This window comes from Pongo pygmaeus, chromosome 5 (genome assembly GCF_028885625.2).
Source record: "Pongo pygmaeus isolate AG05252 chromosome 5, NHGRI_mPonPyg2-v2.0_pri, whole genome shotgun sequence".
NCBI classification, from domain to species: domain Eukaryota; kingdom Metazoa; phylum Chordata; class Mammalia; order Primates; family Hominidae; genus Pongo; species Pongo pygmaeus.
In genome coordinates, this window is record NC_072378.2 from 128,822,726 (window position 1) to 128,837,692 (window position 14,967).

Here is a 14,967-nt window from a genome sequence, read left to right on the forward strand (position 1 = left end):
ACATATAAATTAGAAAGTTTTAAGCTGGGCACAGTGGCTCATGCCTGTAATCCCAGCACTTTGGGAGGCTGAGGTGGGTGGATTATTTGAGGTCAGGAGTTTGAGATCAGCCTGGCCAACATGATGACACCCCGCCTCTACTAAAAATACAAAAATTAGCCAGGTGTGGTGGCAATGTGCCTGTAGTCCCAGCTACTTGGAGGGAGGCTGAGGCAGGAGAATCACTTAAGCCCGGGAGGTGAAGGCTGCATTGAGCCGAAATCACACCACTACACTCCAGCCTGGGTGACAGAGGGAGACTCTTTCTCAAAAAAAAAAAAAGCAAGTTTTAGGTTTAATTTTTTTTTTTTTTTTTTTTTTTTTTTTGAGACGGAGTCTTGCTCTGTCGCCCAGGCTGGAGTGCAGTGGCATGATCTTGGCTCACTGCAAGCCCTGCCTCCTGGGTTCACGCCATTCTCCTGCCTCAGCCACCCAAATAGCTGGGACTACAGGTGACCGCCACCACGCCCTGCTAATTTTTTGTATTTTTAGTAGAGACGGGGTTTCACCATGTTAGCCAGGATGGTCTCGATCTCCTGACCTCGTGTTCTGCCCGCCTTGGCTTCCCAAAGTGCTGGGATTACAGGTGTGAGCCACCATGCCTGGCCTTAATTTTTTTTTTTAATTCTCTACATTTTCCAATGGAGTAATTATATTCCTGAGTTACAAGTCAAATACGAGCCTCCATCAGGTTTCTTGGCTCCCTTCCTAAAGACAATAGAGCAACTCATTACTCTGCTTCAGAATTTTTCTCCCAACCTTTACGCTTCTCTAGCTGTGTAGTGATGGGAGGAAAGGTGGTGGTAGGGTGGAGGTGGGCACAAATTCCTATTCCTTTCTTGACTGTTTTACAGTTGCTTCCTTGTAGGGACATGCTACAGAAAGAAGACACTACTGGATCCAGAAAGACTTAAATAAGATAATTTGTGGAAATCTTATCCCTTAAATATCTTCAGGGAGAAGTATCCTCAGCGATTTCTTCTTTCTATAGGCAAATCATGGCTAGGTAGGTGGTGGTCTTCTGCTTCCAAGAAACTGGCAATCAACAACTCAAGTTGCCTCACTTCTCATATACAAGTCCCAGCAAGAGCCTAGATGGATTCACTAATGCACTTCATCCTCATGCCCTCTTCCTGGTTCAGGCAATAATAATCATAGATCGCCATTGTCAATTCTTTTTTGTTAGACATGATGCTTTTTAACATTATTTCATCTAATGCTCACAGAATCTCTATGTGGTTAGAAATACTATTACTTTGCAAATGAAAGAACGCAAAATAATTGGGGGATGTAGATAAGTCTCTCGAGATAATGCAGTAAACAAAGGGTGATATCATTTGGCTGTGTCCCCACCCAAATCTCATCTTGAATTGTAGCTCTCATAATTCCACGTGTTGTGGGAGGGACCTGGTAGGAGATAATTAGATCCTGGGGGTGGTTTCCCCTATACTGTTCTTGTGGTAGTGAATAAGTCTTAGGAGACCTGATTGTTTTATACGGGTTTTCCTCTTTCGCTTGGCTCTCATTTTCTCTCTTGTCTGCTGCCATGTAAGATGTGCCTTTCACCTTTGGCCATGATTGTGAGGTCTTTCCAGCCATGTGGAACTGTAAGTCCATTAAGCCTCTTTTTCTTTATAAATTACCCTGTCTTGGGTATGCCTTTATCAGCAGTGTGAAAATGGACTAATATAAATGGCAAGTCCCATAAATGAACTCTATTCTGTTTAACACCAGTGTGTATCGTTCATTTATTCAACAAAATAATTCAGTCACTTAATATGTGCCAAGCAGTGAGTTAGGTATTGAAAAGGCAATGATTAACAAGACAGAAGGTACCTTTCTCCTAGGAGGTTAAATTTTACTGAAGAAAATAGAAGGAAGCAAGGAAATAAATTAAGTAGTTACAATATGTAACAATTTTGATGAAGAAATCACATAGGAATCCCCAGGAGGGCAGAAAGGTATTTCAAGCAGAAAGTTCAAGGAAGGTTTCTCTGAGTAATGACCATTTAAGCTAAGTTTTTAGGAAGACAAAGGGTGTGGCCCGGAGAGGCTGGTGGCGGCAGAAAGAGCATTCCAGAGATGCACACCAGCCAGTGTAGAGGATGACTCACATGCAGTTTGGTGAAGACTGAAGGGGTCATAAAAGTAAAGCATTTTCTGGAGTGTAATTTGGCAATAGCCATCCACATTTTAAGTACCTTTAAATTTTCTTTGGGTGCAGCAATTTCTTTTCTGGTGGGCTTTAAAATAAGTGTTGCATATGTTGCATAAAATAAGTGTTGCCACACAATCAGGTAGACATTACACTTTCCTAAGGGGCAAGAAGACATGGGATCTCAGGTTTTTCTTGCTGTTTTCTTTTTTAAATCTTTTCTTCCTCTTCTTATTTTAATCTTCTGGGCTATAAGTTATAATGCTCCATTTAGACTTTTTTTTTTCCTACCCTGCCGGCAGTCACCTGATAGAGAGCTTTCCTGGAATAGTAATAGGAAAATAATGCACAGCAAAGCTGACACACCACATGCCGAGCTGTACTGAAGGCACAATCATAACTTTTAATAACAAAATTTTATTTTGGTAAAATAATATCTTTCCAGCTGTCCTAACAGATACGAACGTGAAATGCTCCCTTGGGACAGGACAGTGGAGAGAAGTCACCCCAGTTCCAGAGGGGCATGCCCTTGGAGCAGAACCTCAGAGCACTAACATAATGTAGTACTAAGATTGCAGCGACACCAGTAAAACCTGCTCTGTAGGACTGCACACGCTACCTTTTTTTTATTTGTGCTTTTGTTTTCCTGTAGATCACTTTTGAGTTTCTGTTTCTCAAGTCTGGAAGCAGAAGGTGTGTAATTTTCGCAGAACTTTTCCCAGCCATTATCTAGTGGTTTATTGTTTATTTAGAGTGTGGGGTTGAGTTATAATAAAGAGATTGGCCCTGTGGGTTAAGACTGGGCACATTTCTATTTACAGTCCTACCAGGTCTTCACATTCTAGGCAAAATGAAAGGTCAAGCCAGTTATCCAGATAGTTCAGGCCAAAAGGTAAACACAAAGAGAGGATGATTTAGCGCTGTCCCACCTCCGGCTTATGCTACTGAGGTAACAACCACAGGGTTCTGCTTTGGTTTGGCAATGGAAATCTGAGTTCTCCTGGCTGTGACTTGTGTTAGGAATGTAGACTCTGTCCAGCTCAGTAGGCTGTGACATAGAAAATACATGAAGTTAACTTGGGCATAGAGATAGACATGATCCAATTCCTGGTTCAAAACTTACCCCCTATTGCCTTGTTACTTTTCCTTTTGTATGCTCTTACATCTCTAGTGAAGTTTGCCATCAATATATTTAGTTCTATTAAAAATTCTCCAGGTTCAGTTAATGCAGTCATTTTGGGTAGACTGTGACATATATTTGCATGGATTTGATCTCCCTCCCTCCCTCCCTTCTTTCCCTGCTTCGTTGCTGTCTTATTTCTTTTCTTCCTCCCTTCCCTCATCACTTCCTTTCTTTCTTCCGCATTTATTTAATGTCTATAACCAGAATCCATGCTACATATTCGAGAAACAAAGTCAAAGCATACATTTATTTTCTAATAAACTAACAGTGTAGTTGTTGGGGAAAAAGAAAAGTAAATGAAAAATTATAATATTTTGGTTAAAATATACATTGGAAGCTGCTGGAAAAGAATTCATGAATACAACTTAGTTGTTTTTAGTTTTACAGGAAGTGAACCTGATATACAAGTATTGGTGGTCTAGAAATACAGATGAACTGGATAAAATAATTTTGAAAAAGAGGTTTAATCTTTCTCACTGAAAGTCCATTACAGTATGGAGCATATTTATTTCTTCTTTGAATTATATACATTTCCTAACACATAATAGATGCTTAATTAAAATGTTTGAAAGAAAGGAGATGTAAATGTCACAACTTTAAAAAGTAATGATTTGGCTGAGCACAGTGGCTCATGCCTGTAATCTCAGCACTTTGGGAGGCTGAGATGGGAGGATCGCTTGAGCCCAGGAATTTGAGACCAGCCTGGGCAACAAAGTGAGACTTGTGTCTGCAAAAATAAAAGAATAAAAATAAAAAGTACCCAGGCACAGTGGCTCATTCCTGTAGTCCCAGGTACTCAGGAAACTGAGGCAGGAGGATTGCTCTAGCCTCAGAATTGGAGGCTGTGGTAAGCTATGATCATGCCACTGCAATCCAGCCTGGGTGACAGAACAAGGCCCAAATTTAAAAAAAAAAAAAAAGAAATGATTCTTTTTTGTAAAGAGTATTTAGAAAACATTTTATGCCATGCTTTTCTGTATTAGTAATGACAAAACTGAATATAATTTACCTTTTCTTTGAGAACTCAATCATTAGTATGAACAATGATTACTTAAGTGAACTTTAGGTGTTCAGGCAGAGGAAGGTGTAGGGTATAGGGCCAGTGGGTAGCAACACGAGCAAGTGCATCACATATTCTTTCTTGAAATGGTCTCATTTGCCGAATGCTTGCTTCTAGTTTATTTTTACTGGTTAGTTTCCTTTCTCACATATGTGGAAGAAAACCAGTGTATTGCTTGGCCCCTAGGGAAGTGTAATGTGGCTGGCTATTCTTTCCCAATGTGAATCATGGGAATAAAAATCCACAGCTTTCACTCAAATTATTTTCTTACCCTCCAGAAAAATTCCTTTCTCTCCTTGGCATTTGATTTCTCAGTAACATTCAGATCATTATCTCTTTTTCCAACCTGTCACTATTAACATATCAACTTCAATATATTTTCTATATATTTACACTATCATTTATTGAACAAATATTTATTGAATACCTGCTATGTATCAGACATTGTTCTAAAAGTTGAAGGTGCATCAATAAGCAAAAGTCAGAATCTCTAACTTCACAGAGTTTATAATACAGTACATATAACTGAAGTGTCTCTCTCACTATCAAGAATTTGTGTTCGTGTAATTGGGAGGGTTCTTTTTCTCTTTCTCTCTCTCTCTCTTTCTCCTTTCCTTCTTTTCCTTTCTTTCTTTCTTTCTTTCTTTCTTTCTTTCTCTCTCTCTCTCTTTCTTTCTTTCTTCCTTCCTTCCTTCCTTCCTTCTTTTTTTCTTTCTTTCTTTCCTTCTTTCTTTCTTTCTCTTTATTTCTCTCTCTTTTTTTTTTTGATGGAGTTTTGCTCTTGTCACCCAGGCTAGAGTGCAATGGCACCATCTTGGCTCACTGCAACCTCCACCTCCCGGGTTCAAGTGATTCTCCTGCCTCAGCCTCCTGAGTAGCTGGGATTACAGGTGGCTGCCATCACGCACAGCTAATTTTTGTGTTTTTAGTAGAGACATGGTTTCACCATGTTGGCCAGGCTGGTCTTGAATTCCTGACCTCAGGCGATCCGCCTGCCTTGGCCCCCCAAAGTGCTAGGATTACAGGCGTAAGCCACCGTGCCTGGCCCTAGGGCTTTTTCAAAGTGTATTTCATAATAACAAGAATGCCTATTCATTAAGGATTTTATAAGATTTTACAGTTGACAATGCTCTTTTAGAGAATACAGTCCATTGGAATTTCACAGTAATTTTTAAGATACATAGGATAGGCGTTATTACTGTTTTTTTGTAGTGTGCAGATGCAGAACGTGGGTTTAGACAGAGTAAATTACTTCTCAAGATCCCACAGATGTAAGTAGCAGAGCTAATACTTGAGTTTAGAATATTTAAAAATTCCAAAACTGCCTTAGTACTTTTAAATTTGGAAAATATTTTTATATTTATTATTTTATTTGTTCTTCAAAATGATCTATGTGGTAATTACTGATTCCTCTCTAATCTTCATACCTGATGATGTGGAATTGTTGCATTATCTGCCCAGATTTATCTAGCTGGTAATGGTAGAACTGAAAATCCAACTATGTTCATTGAAAAAATCAACTGTGGACGCTGAACATAAATATATTCTTTAATCTTTCTATATTCTTATAGGCAAATGGAATTTTAAAAATTTATTATAAATATAATGGAGATTTTTAAATGCTTTATAAATTAATTTCCCATGAAGTTAATTTTTCTCATAACATTATATATTCTAAATAACACCCAGGTATACAGTTTGAACAATGAGGTGATTGTGGCAGGCAGTAAAATCATAAAACTATTACCTGACACATTCCGCTTTTCAGAGTATTTTCTACAATTTTCTTAAGTCAACCTGTCATTCAGACAAGGTTTAAAAAAGTACATTTCGGCTTCCAAAATAAGGTTAAAACAACTAGAAAAACAAAACAAAACAGAGCTCTAGCACCCCTCCTTGTATGTATAATACATACCTTGTAAATATAGAGCTGGAAATGTACATTATTTTTGACAGATAGAGCTTTCAATAGTGAGGGTTTTATTACATAAAAGACAGCAGGAATGGTATATGCAAAAGCTGTTAAGGTCTCCCTTTTCTTCTTAAACTCAGCAGTTTGTGATTATTACTATTTGGCAAGCAGGAGTAAATTGGACCACAATTTCAACAGCCTCGTAGAAGTATTCCAGGAGACAGTGTTGATAAATGAGTCCTAGAATGCCATATAATTTTCCTGCAGTTTCATTGTTTGATGACTTACTTTTCATGGACACACTCTGCCCTCAGGTTTCATGTCCTGCTGCCAAATGTGAAAGCTGTTTGTCAGAAATCAACAGGCTCAAGTGGCCCATCAAAAGCTTCTGCCTTTTTGTTAATAGGAAATACTTTGTATAGGAATCTGCTTTCTGGAGAACTCATTGCTATCCCTTTTGTATATACCTGAACCTTGTCCTGGCTATTATTATGGTTTCCTTTGCCAGGGGATTCCCCAGTGAAGGGTGCTCTGCTCAGTACTGCTTGGGATACTCTCAAGTTGACAACCGCTCCAATACAGCAATGACTGCAAAGCTCCTATGGCCAGTAGGATTCAGAGTGTCTTCTTCTACCAAAAGCCTGAGCTAAATATAGCCTAAATATAGCTTTTTGTATTTTGTTCTAGGGGGTCACTGATGTATTCACAGTAAGGGGTAGATAGAAAATTTTCATATATTGTGAATCTACTATGTAGCAGGCACTGAGGTGCTTTCCACATGCTATCTTGTTAAACTGTCACATGAAAACTCTCTATAAATTATATATTATCCCCATTTTACAGATGAGCAATCTGCTACTCAAGAAAGATAGCATTTGCTGAAAGGCAAATAACAGAGGTGGAATTTCAAATTCAGTTTTATCTCACTCCCAAGATCATGCTCTTTCTACTTAGCATTTGGTTAACCGGGTTTAATTTGCACTAAGACTAAATGACAGCGAAAGAATTTCTCTTCTGATAGGCAAACTGACACATCAAATCTATGTTTTTGAAAAGTCTGTTACTTCTCATGACTCTGTTTTTTGTTTGTTTTCTATTGGTGAGAATAGAGTACATCCAGTCAAAAGTAAGTCTGGTTAAGGTGGGATTTTGAAAGTTGGGTGGAAGTTAAGTGTCTGACTAGTTTTGTCCACTCTTTGTCCCAAATCTCCATTGTGATAGGTAGGATCTCCTCAGTCCAGGTGTCTGTATGTGACAATAGGTTAGAAAGATTCTTGTACTTGAGGCTTTATGAAGTTGACCAAAAGACATTAAGAATGACTAAGTGGGCCAGGTATGGTGGCTCACACCTGTAATCCTGGTACTTTCAGAGGTCAAGGCAGGTGGATCGCTTGAGGCCAGGAGTTCGAGACCAGCCTGGCCAACATGAAGAAACCCTTTCTCTACTAAAAAATACAAAAATTAGTCAGGTGTGGTGGCACACACCTGTATTCCCAGCTACTCGGGAGGCTGAGGCATGAGAATCACTTGAATCCGGGAGGTGGAGGTTGCAGTGAGCCGAGATTGCACCACAGCACTCCAGCCTGGGTAACAGAGTGAGGCTCCATCTAAAAAAAACAAAAAAAAAGAATGACTAACTGCACTCAGGAATGGGGACTACATTCATTTTCTGTATAGATACTGGAGGTCTTACTAGGGGGTTGTGGGATTAGTTTCCATGTGTAATTATTCTAAATGCCTTGCAGCCTCACAGTTTTGAGTCTTTTGATCCCTTTGGTGGTTTATTCAGGCTTTACTACCTGGAACTGCTGATACTTGGTTCCAGAACTCTTATTAGCAAGATCTTTGTTAGTCCTTGCATCTACAAATAGCTAAAGTTAAGTTTAAGTAGAAAGCTTATCAATAGATTTCTATGGAGACTGTGGATCCCTCCAATACGCTTGTTGCTTGATTTATTTACTAGCTCTCATCTCTTCTTGGCTTTATCTCTGCCTGTTTAAGTAGGAGTTTGTTTTCTCTTTTGTTTGTTTTATTTTTGGTTAAAGCAGCAGAGAACCCAACTCCAATTGGCTTAAAAAGTGAAAGAGATTAAAAGTTTTTGTGGTATTCTGGGCTTCAGCTTTTGATCAATGAAGAATCTGGTTCTATTTCACAGCTATTCTTTTGGCTCTGGTTTTGCAGTTGTAGCTTTGCCCTAAGTCTGGCTTGTCCTACGGTTATAAAACAGCTGCCAGCAACTTCTGAAGTGACCTGTTTCTCCATTCAGGTTTATAGAAAAGAAAGAGAGAATTGTTTCTCAAGCCATTGAATTGAAGTTCTAAATTTTTCTCTGAAGGAATCAATCATGGATGCTTGGGGTAAATGAGATTAACCTGATTTATTCTAATCAAGGTGCGCCCATGGAAGAGATCAACTCTTCCAACAAATGCACGGTTTCTATACAATGAAGAGTGACAAAGACTTGTTTGGAGGTAATCAAAATGCCCACCACATTTCACTGAACCTAAATATTAAATTTGTCTTTATTTTTTTGTTGTCTGTTTTACAACTAGCAATGGAGCAGAGAAAGTTGGAGGAAGGTTATTGGGATCTTTTTGAAGAGCAAATCACATTCTCATTGGTAACCATGATGAAAACATATTTTCTTCCTTGTGTGGGTCTGAGACAGTGTCATAAACTGCTTTCAGCAAGAGTTAGTATGGTCTAACCGAGTGGTTCTCAATCAGTTCTAATCAGTGGCTCTTTCTCCCAGGCCATCAGCATCAGCATCTCCTGGAAATGTTTAGAAATGCAAATATTGAAACAGAAACTCTGGGGATGGGGCAAATCTGAGTTTTAATGAACACTGCCGTTGATTCTGATCATGCTGAAGTTTAGAAACCACTGGTCTGATGCTTATTTGCACTATTACACTGTGGTTTACGTATGGGCTTGACAGGTCCATTTACTTTCACTTACTTGCTATTTGAGATTTTGTCTGGCCAGACAACTGAGCCTCAGATAAATTATTTTCTTACTATATTCTGGTAAATACCAATAAAACTTTGAATACAACCAACATAGGACAGTCAGTTCTGCTATACTGATTTTTTAAATGGGAATTTGTTTCAATGCAATTAATATATTGGGAAACAAATTTAGCATAAGGCAAATTTTGCATTTATTTGTGCACTACTTCATCTGCTAGACCAACTAGGTGAATGCAGGAAACCATGCACAGCTGAGCTGAGTCTCATAGGAACACACAAAACACACACACACCTCACAAGGACAATCAGTGGCCCAGACCCATGCACATCTACTAGTACAACTTCTTGTCCATTTCCACCACTTCGCTATTATTAATACAAGCTGCAACTCTTCCACAAACAAACTTCAGGTGGTTTTCAAGATAAAGTGCCATATTGCTTGCAGTATTTATGTATTTTTTAATCATTTAATGAATGTAAAACTATGCTACCATTTATTAGCTGCTTCTTTTTAAAAATGTTCCACCGACAAATGTTTTGAGTATTATGCCCCGAGGCCTGTGATTTTTATTGTGTTCTTTTGCATTGCACAGAGATTTTTAGCAATCCCTATGTTGCACTAAAGCAGAATTGAGACTAATTTGAGCAAAACTTAGCAACTTATAACTGTTACAATCCTTATTTCAGGTCAAACTTTTCATTTGATAATCATAATTATTTTGTTTCATCTTGAGTAGCGCACACACACACACACACACACACACAAATCTAAGGTGTTCACTATCACAGAATAATAGCCTTTAAAATGTTTACCAGTTTTCATATTGATATATTTTGTTTGACTCTGTCATTCCGGGCTTTAAGTACTAAAATATATTAGTCTTTTTCAGAAAACATTCCAAGAAAAATGTTGAATTCCAACCTAGTTTCCTCTCTCTTTGATAACCTATTGTCATAGTAACATACAAATACCTGAAAATTGCCCAGATTATTCTTTTCTTCTTGGAATACAGATTTGTTGATAAGTGCCAAAGGATTTTTACAAAAACATGAGAAGTTTGACTTCACAGTAAGATTTAAAAGGAAAGGCTGTTTATTGTTATTATCATCATTGCTACTACTATTTCCTTTAGTATATATTTCTTTGTCTTATTTGTCCTTTTCCAAAAGATTTTTGTTCTTATATTTTTAATTAGCTCTTTAAAGAAATCAAGAACTGCTTGTTGATTATAGTCATCCTTATTGTATAAAGAGGGAGAAGTTCTTTGGTAATTAGCTGTGTATATGTGCTGTTCAAACAATTGGCTCAAGTGAGGTTGTACAGAAAGAACTCTTGTATTTTCTTATTTTTCAGTATATTCTCCACTCCATCACACCTCTTTTTCCAAAGATGCAGTGCAAAGAAAGTATAATCTCTGGAGTTATTAAAGCTCAGTGAGGAAATGATATCACCTGATGGCCCTATGAAGCATTCAGCAATAAAAGGTGAGTTGTCCAAAATGCATTTACCCTGAACAGGAATACAATGAAACTACCCAGTTTTATCTTTATAATGACTTGTTGCTTATTATTTTGTTGTTTGTATATATTCTGTTTCCCACATCAGTGTTGTCTTAGATTATTATCTGTCTTGACTTAGACTCCGTTTTCTAAATTGCTCTGTGCAATTAAATGCTTTGTGATCATGATAAAAGGCATCATGATAACTTTCAGACTAGAGGTTTCCATACAAAGCTGTATCCCATGGACAGCAGCTACTGGCACTGAACAATGGCTAGAGACACTCTACACAGGGAAGGGGCTGACAATTATTCAGTTTAAATCAATCACTTGTGCATGTATCGCAATAGAACACTAGGCTAGTTTGTTGTGTGTGTGTGTGTGCATGTGTGTGTGTGTATGTATGTAATTCACTGCTTACTCTATAACAGAGAGAATACCAATTAAATTGGGCCATAAGAAGATCAATTAATATATTTGTTAGTTGAGGAACTTTTGATGGTCTTGTTGATCTCCTATGGTTTGATCTTTAAATCTGTAGTGTTTATTAGACTCACTACAGACTCTCAGTAAATCGTAAGAAATTTACATCTACAAATGCATTTTAAAAATAAATTTTAAATTTTGCAGCACTAAAATGTGTCAGACAATATTCTCAATTAACTTGCATTAATATTTGCTTAGTGTCTGATAAATCACTAGACAAAATGTCCTACAGAATCAACAAAATACTCTTCCAAAATTAAACATAATATTTGTTAAGATGGTCACTTTTTTTTAAAAAAAAGGAACACTACTACACAAATCAAGCCAATGAGCCCCAATCAGTTGACAGAAGTACATATTTGGGACTCTTTCTCTAAATTTTTTATAAAAACACCTGAAGAAGATGAATAGTCATTTGCTTTCTTATTTTTAAAAGATCTGTCCCCCCAGCTAAGTTTTTAATCTTCTACTTGTTACCAAATACAAACTGGACGATAAAAAGGAGAGGGGAAAAAAAACAGACACCAATGTTTCATTAGTGAATGTAAACTTTGTTTTTTTGGTTTTCTTTTCTTTTTTTTTTTTGAGACAGGGTCTCACTCTGTCACCTACGCCGGAGTGCAGTGGAACGATCTCAGCTCACTCACTGCAACCTCCACCTCCCAGCTCAAGCCATCCTCTCACCTCAACCTCCCAAGTAATTGAGACTACAGGCGCAGCCACCATGCCTGGCTATTTTTAGTAGAGAGAGAGTCCATGTTGCCCAAGCTGATCTCTAACTCCTGGGCTCAAGTGATCCACCCACCTCAGCCTCCCGAAGCGCTGGGATTACACATTGCACCTGTCTAAACTTCTGAAATGAATGAAGTGCTCCTAAATGAATGAACACCTTGAATGGCAAATTAAGTTTCAGGTGACATATAAGCCAACAAGTATTTCTAAATTTCTAAAATAAATTTCCAAATTCGAAGTTATACTTTCTTTTCTTTTTTTTTGTTTTGTTTTTGCCGGTCTGTTTTTAATCGTGGCAGCTCCTCACACACACATTCAGGGTTCAGATCTTGTTCAAAGCTGCGATGTTGACACTCTGCACATGCTCCTCAAACTTGGTGATCTCCTCCTCCAGCAAGTCTGTCCCCACCTTGTCGTCCTCCACCACACACTGAATCTGCATCTTCCGGATACCATAGCCCACGGGCACTAGCTTGGAGGCCCCGCTCACCAGCCCATCCAGCTGGATGGAGCGCACACATGCCTCCAGCTGGGTCATGTCCGTCTCATTGTCCCAAGGCTTGATGTCCAGCAGGATGGAGGACTTGGCCACGAGCGAGGGATTCTTGGCCTTCTTGGCGTACAGCCGCAGCCACTCCTCCCGCAGCCGCCTTGCCTCCTTGTCTTCCTCCTTATTGTCGCTGCCAACAGATCAATGTCATGGTCCTCGTTATCCTCTGCTTCTTGGCCTGGGGCGTAGTTAGCGGGGTGGCGGGGGGCGCTCCATTTGGCGCATGGGAGACACGTGCTGCGTCTGCGGGACTGTGGACCATGGCCAGGCGAGCTCTTCTCTCTTCTCTGGCATGTTCAGCCGAGCCTCCAGGTTGGAGACGGCCTGCTGCAGCTCCTGCACCACGCCGCGCAGGCTCTGGTTCTCCACTTCCAGGCTGGCCATCGGGAGGACGAACTCGCTGTGGTCTTCGCTGGGGCCGAGCTCTGGCGGGAGACGTTGGCCACAGGCCCATTCATCTGCTCGTAGAATTTCCTTTCTGTATCTTCATATTTGAATTTGTCGAGCCAGATCTTTTCATATACTAGGAAGTTTGTAGCCATTTTTCTGACGCCAGCCAAGAATGCGGCTACCAGAAATGAGGAATCGGTGGACGCAGGACGCCTAAGGGCGAAGTTGCTCTTTCATAATGTACAAAACCCTTAAGTCTTCAACAGAAAGTACCTTTTTTATTTAAGAGAAAATCCTGCAGTTTGCAAATAAAGTTTGTATTTCAGAGAGTTGGTGAGGAAATAATCCATTAAAGACTGCTTTTATAAACATAAACTGCTGGGAATAAAGTAAGATTTTTAAAAGACAATGAAAACATTCTGACATCTCAACAGGAGTTAGCCTGATGAATCCATCTCATACCAGAAGTCTTTGTTTTCTATTTTCGGCTCCTTCAGGAGCTCAAGGTTTGACCTTGGACAGGTCATTTCATCTCTCAGAGCCTTGTTTCTCTTATGTCAAAGGAAGAGGCTTGTCTGTAAAATCTTTGAAGTTCTTCTTTTTCTCAAATATAAAATTATCATTCAGATACTTGTGGTATAATATTTAAAAATTATTTAAATGTTTACAGAAACATGTTTTGAATATTTTTCTATATACTGAGCTGCTATGTTGAGAAATCCCAGAGGTATCATTTCAGTGTACTATTGCTCTGATGACCAGCTACCACTGGAGAGGGGTACTATTTCTTCCTTAAAACTTGTATATTCACCTTCAATACTGACAGAGGAAAAAGTACATGAATCTTTATAGTAAAAGATAGACAATTAGATACAATTGATCTGAATAGATCTATAGATAATATGGACCATTATCTACGTATCATTTGTTAAATTTAATGCCTTCTAGCGCTCACGTAAACTAATTGTACTGTGTATGTGTATTTCTTAAGCAAAGTTTGTTTCATAGATCAGTGCCCCTGGGCTAGACAGGAAAATGTCAAAGCTCTTAAACCAGTCCACCAAAGTATGTCAACTAAAAGCCTCAGAACTAGTAGTATTTCTCGTTAGGTTTTCAACTGCAGAGTAGAGAAAGAAAGCAAAATCACAAGGCAGGTATTTTTCTACAGCTGTTTGATTTAGCAAATGTTGAACAAATAAACCATTAACTACATAAAATATTGCATATATATATATGTATGTATATTGTGTTTATTTTCATGTTGTCTGACATCCTGACAACTGAAGGGAAAATAATGTAGAAGTAGGCGAACTTCGTGTCTCTGAGTTTCCTGGGTCTGAAATAATTGGCAAGGTGAATCTGAAATGCAGACACAGAAAGTCACCCTTGGTTTGATGCCCTTTTTTTTTCCTTTTCATGTTTATATTCTGGTGCATTTCTCCCCTGATATGAAATATTACCTTGGTACTAAAAAAATCAAGAAGGGAAAATGCAGGCAGGAAAACGAGGAGAATCAGCTTGTTACTTCTCTCCCATGTATGATTGGGCTCATGTGATTGGTGCATTAGACTTTGTAGTGTCATTTCACTCCTTTCTCTGTAGACATCAATACTAACAAATGAACTGCAAAATCCTAAAGTGTGAGGATAAACACCAATTATTTATGTATGCACATCATTTGTATGGATTTCTAACTATTGATCTTCAGGTAAATGTCTAGACAGAAGTAGATTTAAATGTATAGGTAGTTGTGCTATATTTTTACACTTATAGTAATTAATATCTAGAAAAGCAAGAAGGAAAAGACAAAATATCACTGTTATTATTTTGCCTACTAGCTTCTGCAAAAAAAGAAGAATAAAAGGATTGCTTTCTATCTACCTGAGACAGACATTTAAACTATAGTGAATTCAGAATCTTTAGGCATTCTCCTCAAAGTTTCCTTCAGTGAAAATTGATATGAATCAAAAATTTATGTTAAAAAAAATGTC

At 38.5% G+C, this 14,967-nt stretch overlaps 1 pseudogene; it reads right to left on the reverse strand.

Annotated features, from left to right (window-relative positions):
• Positions 1-12,358: 12,358 nt before the first annotated feature.
• LOC129038893 (elongation factor 1-delta-like) lies at positions 12,359-13,128 on the reverse strand (annotated as a pseudogene).
• Positions 13,129-14,967: the final 1,839 nt, after the last annotated feature.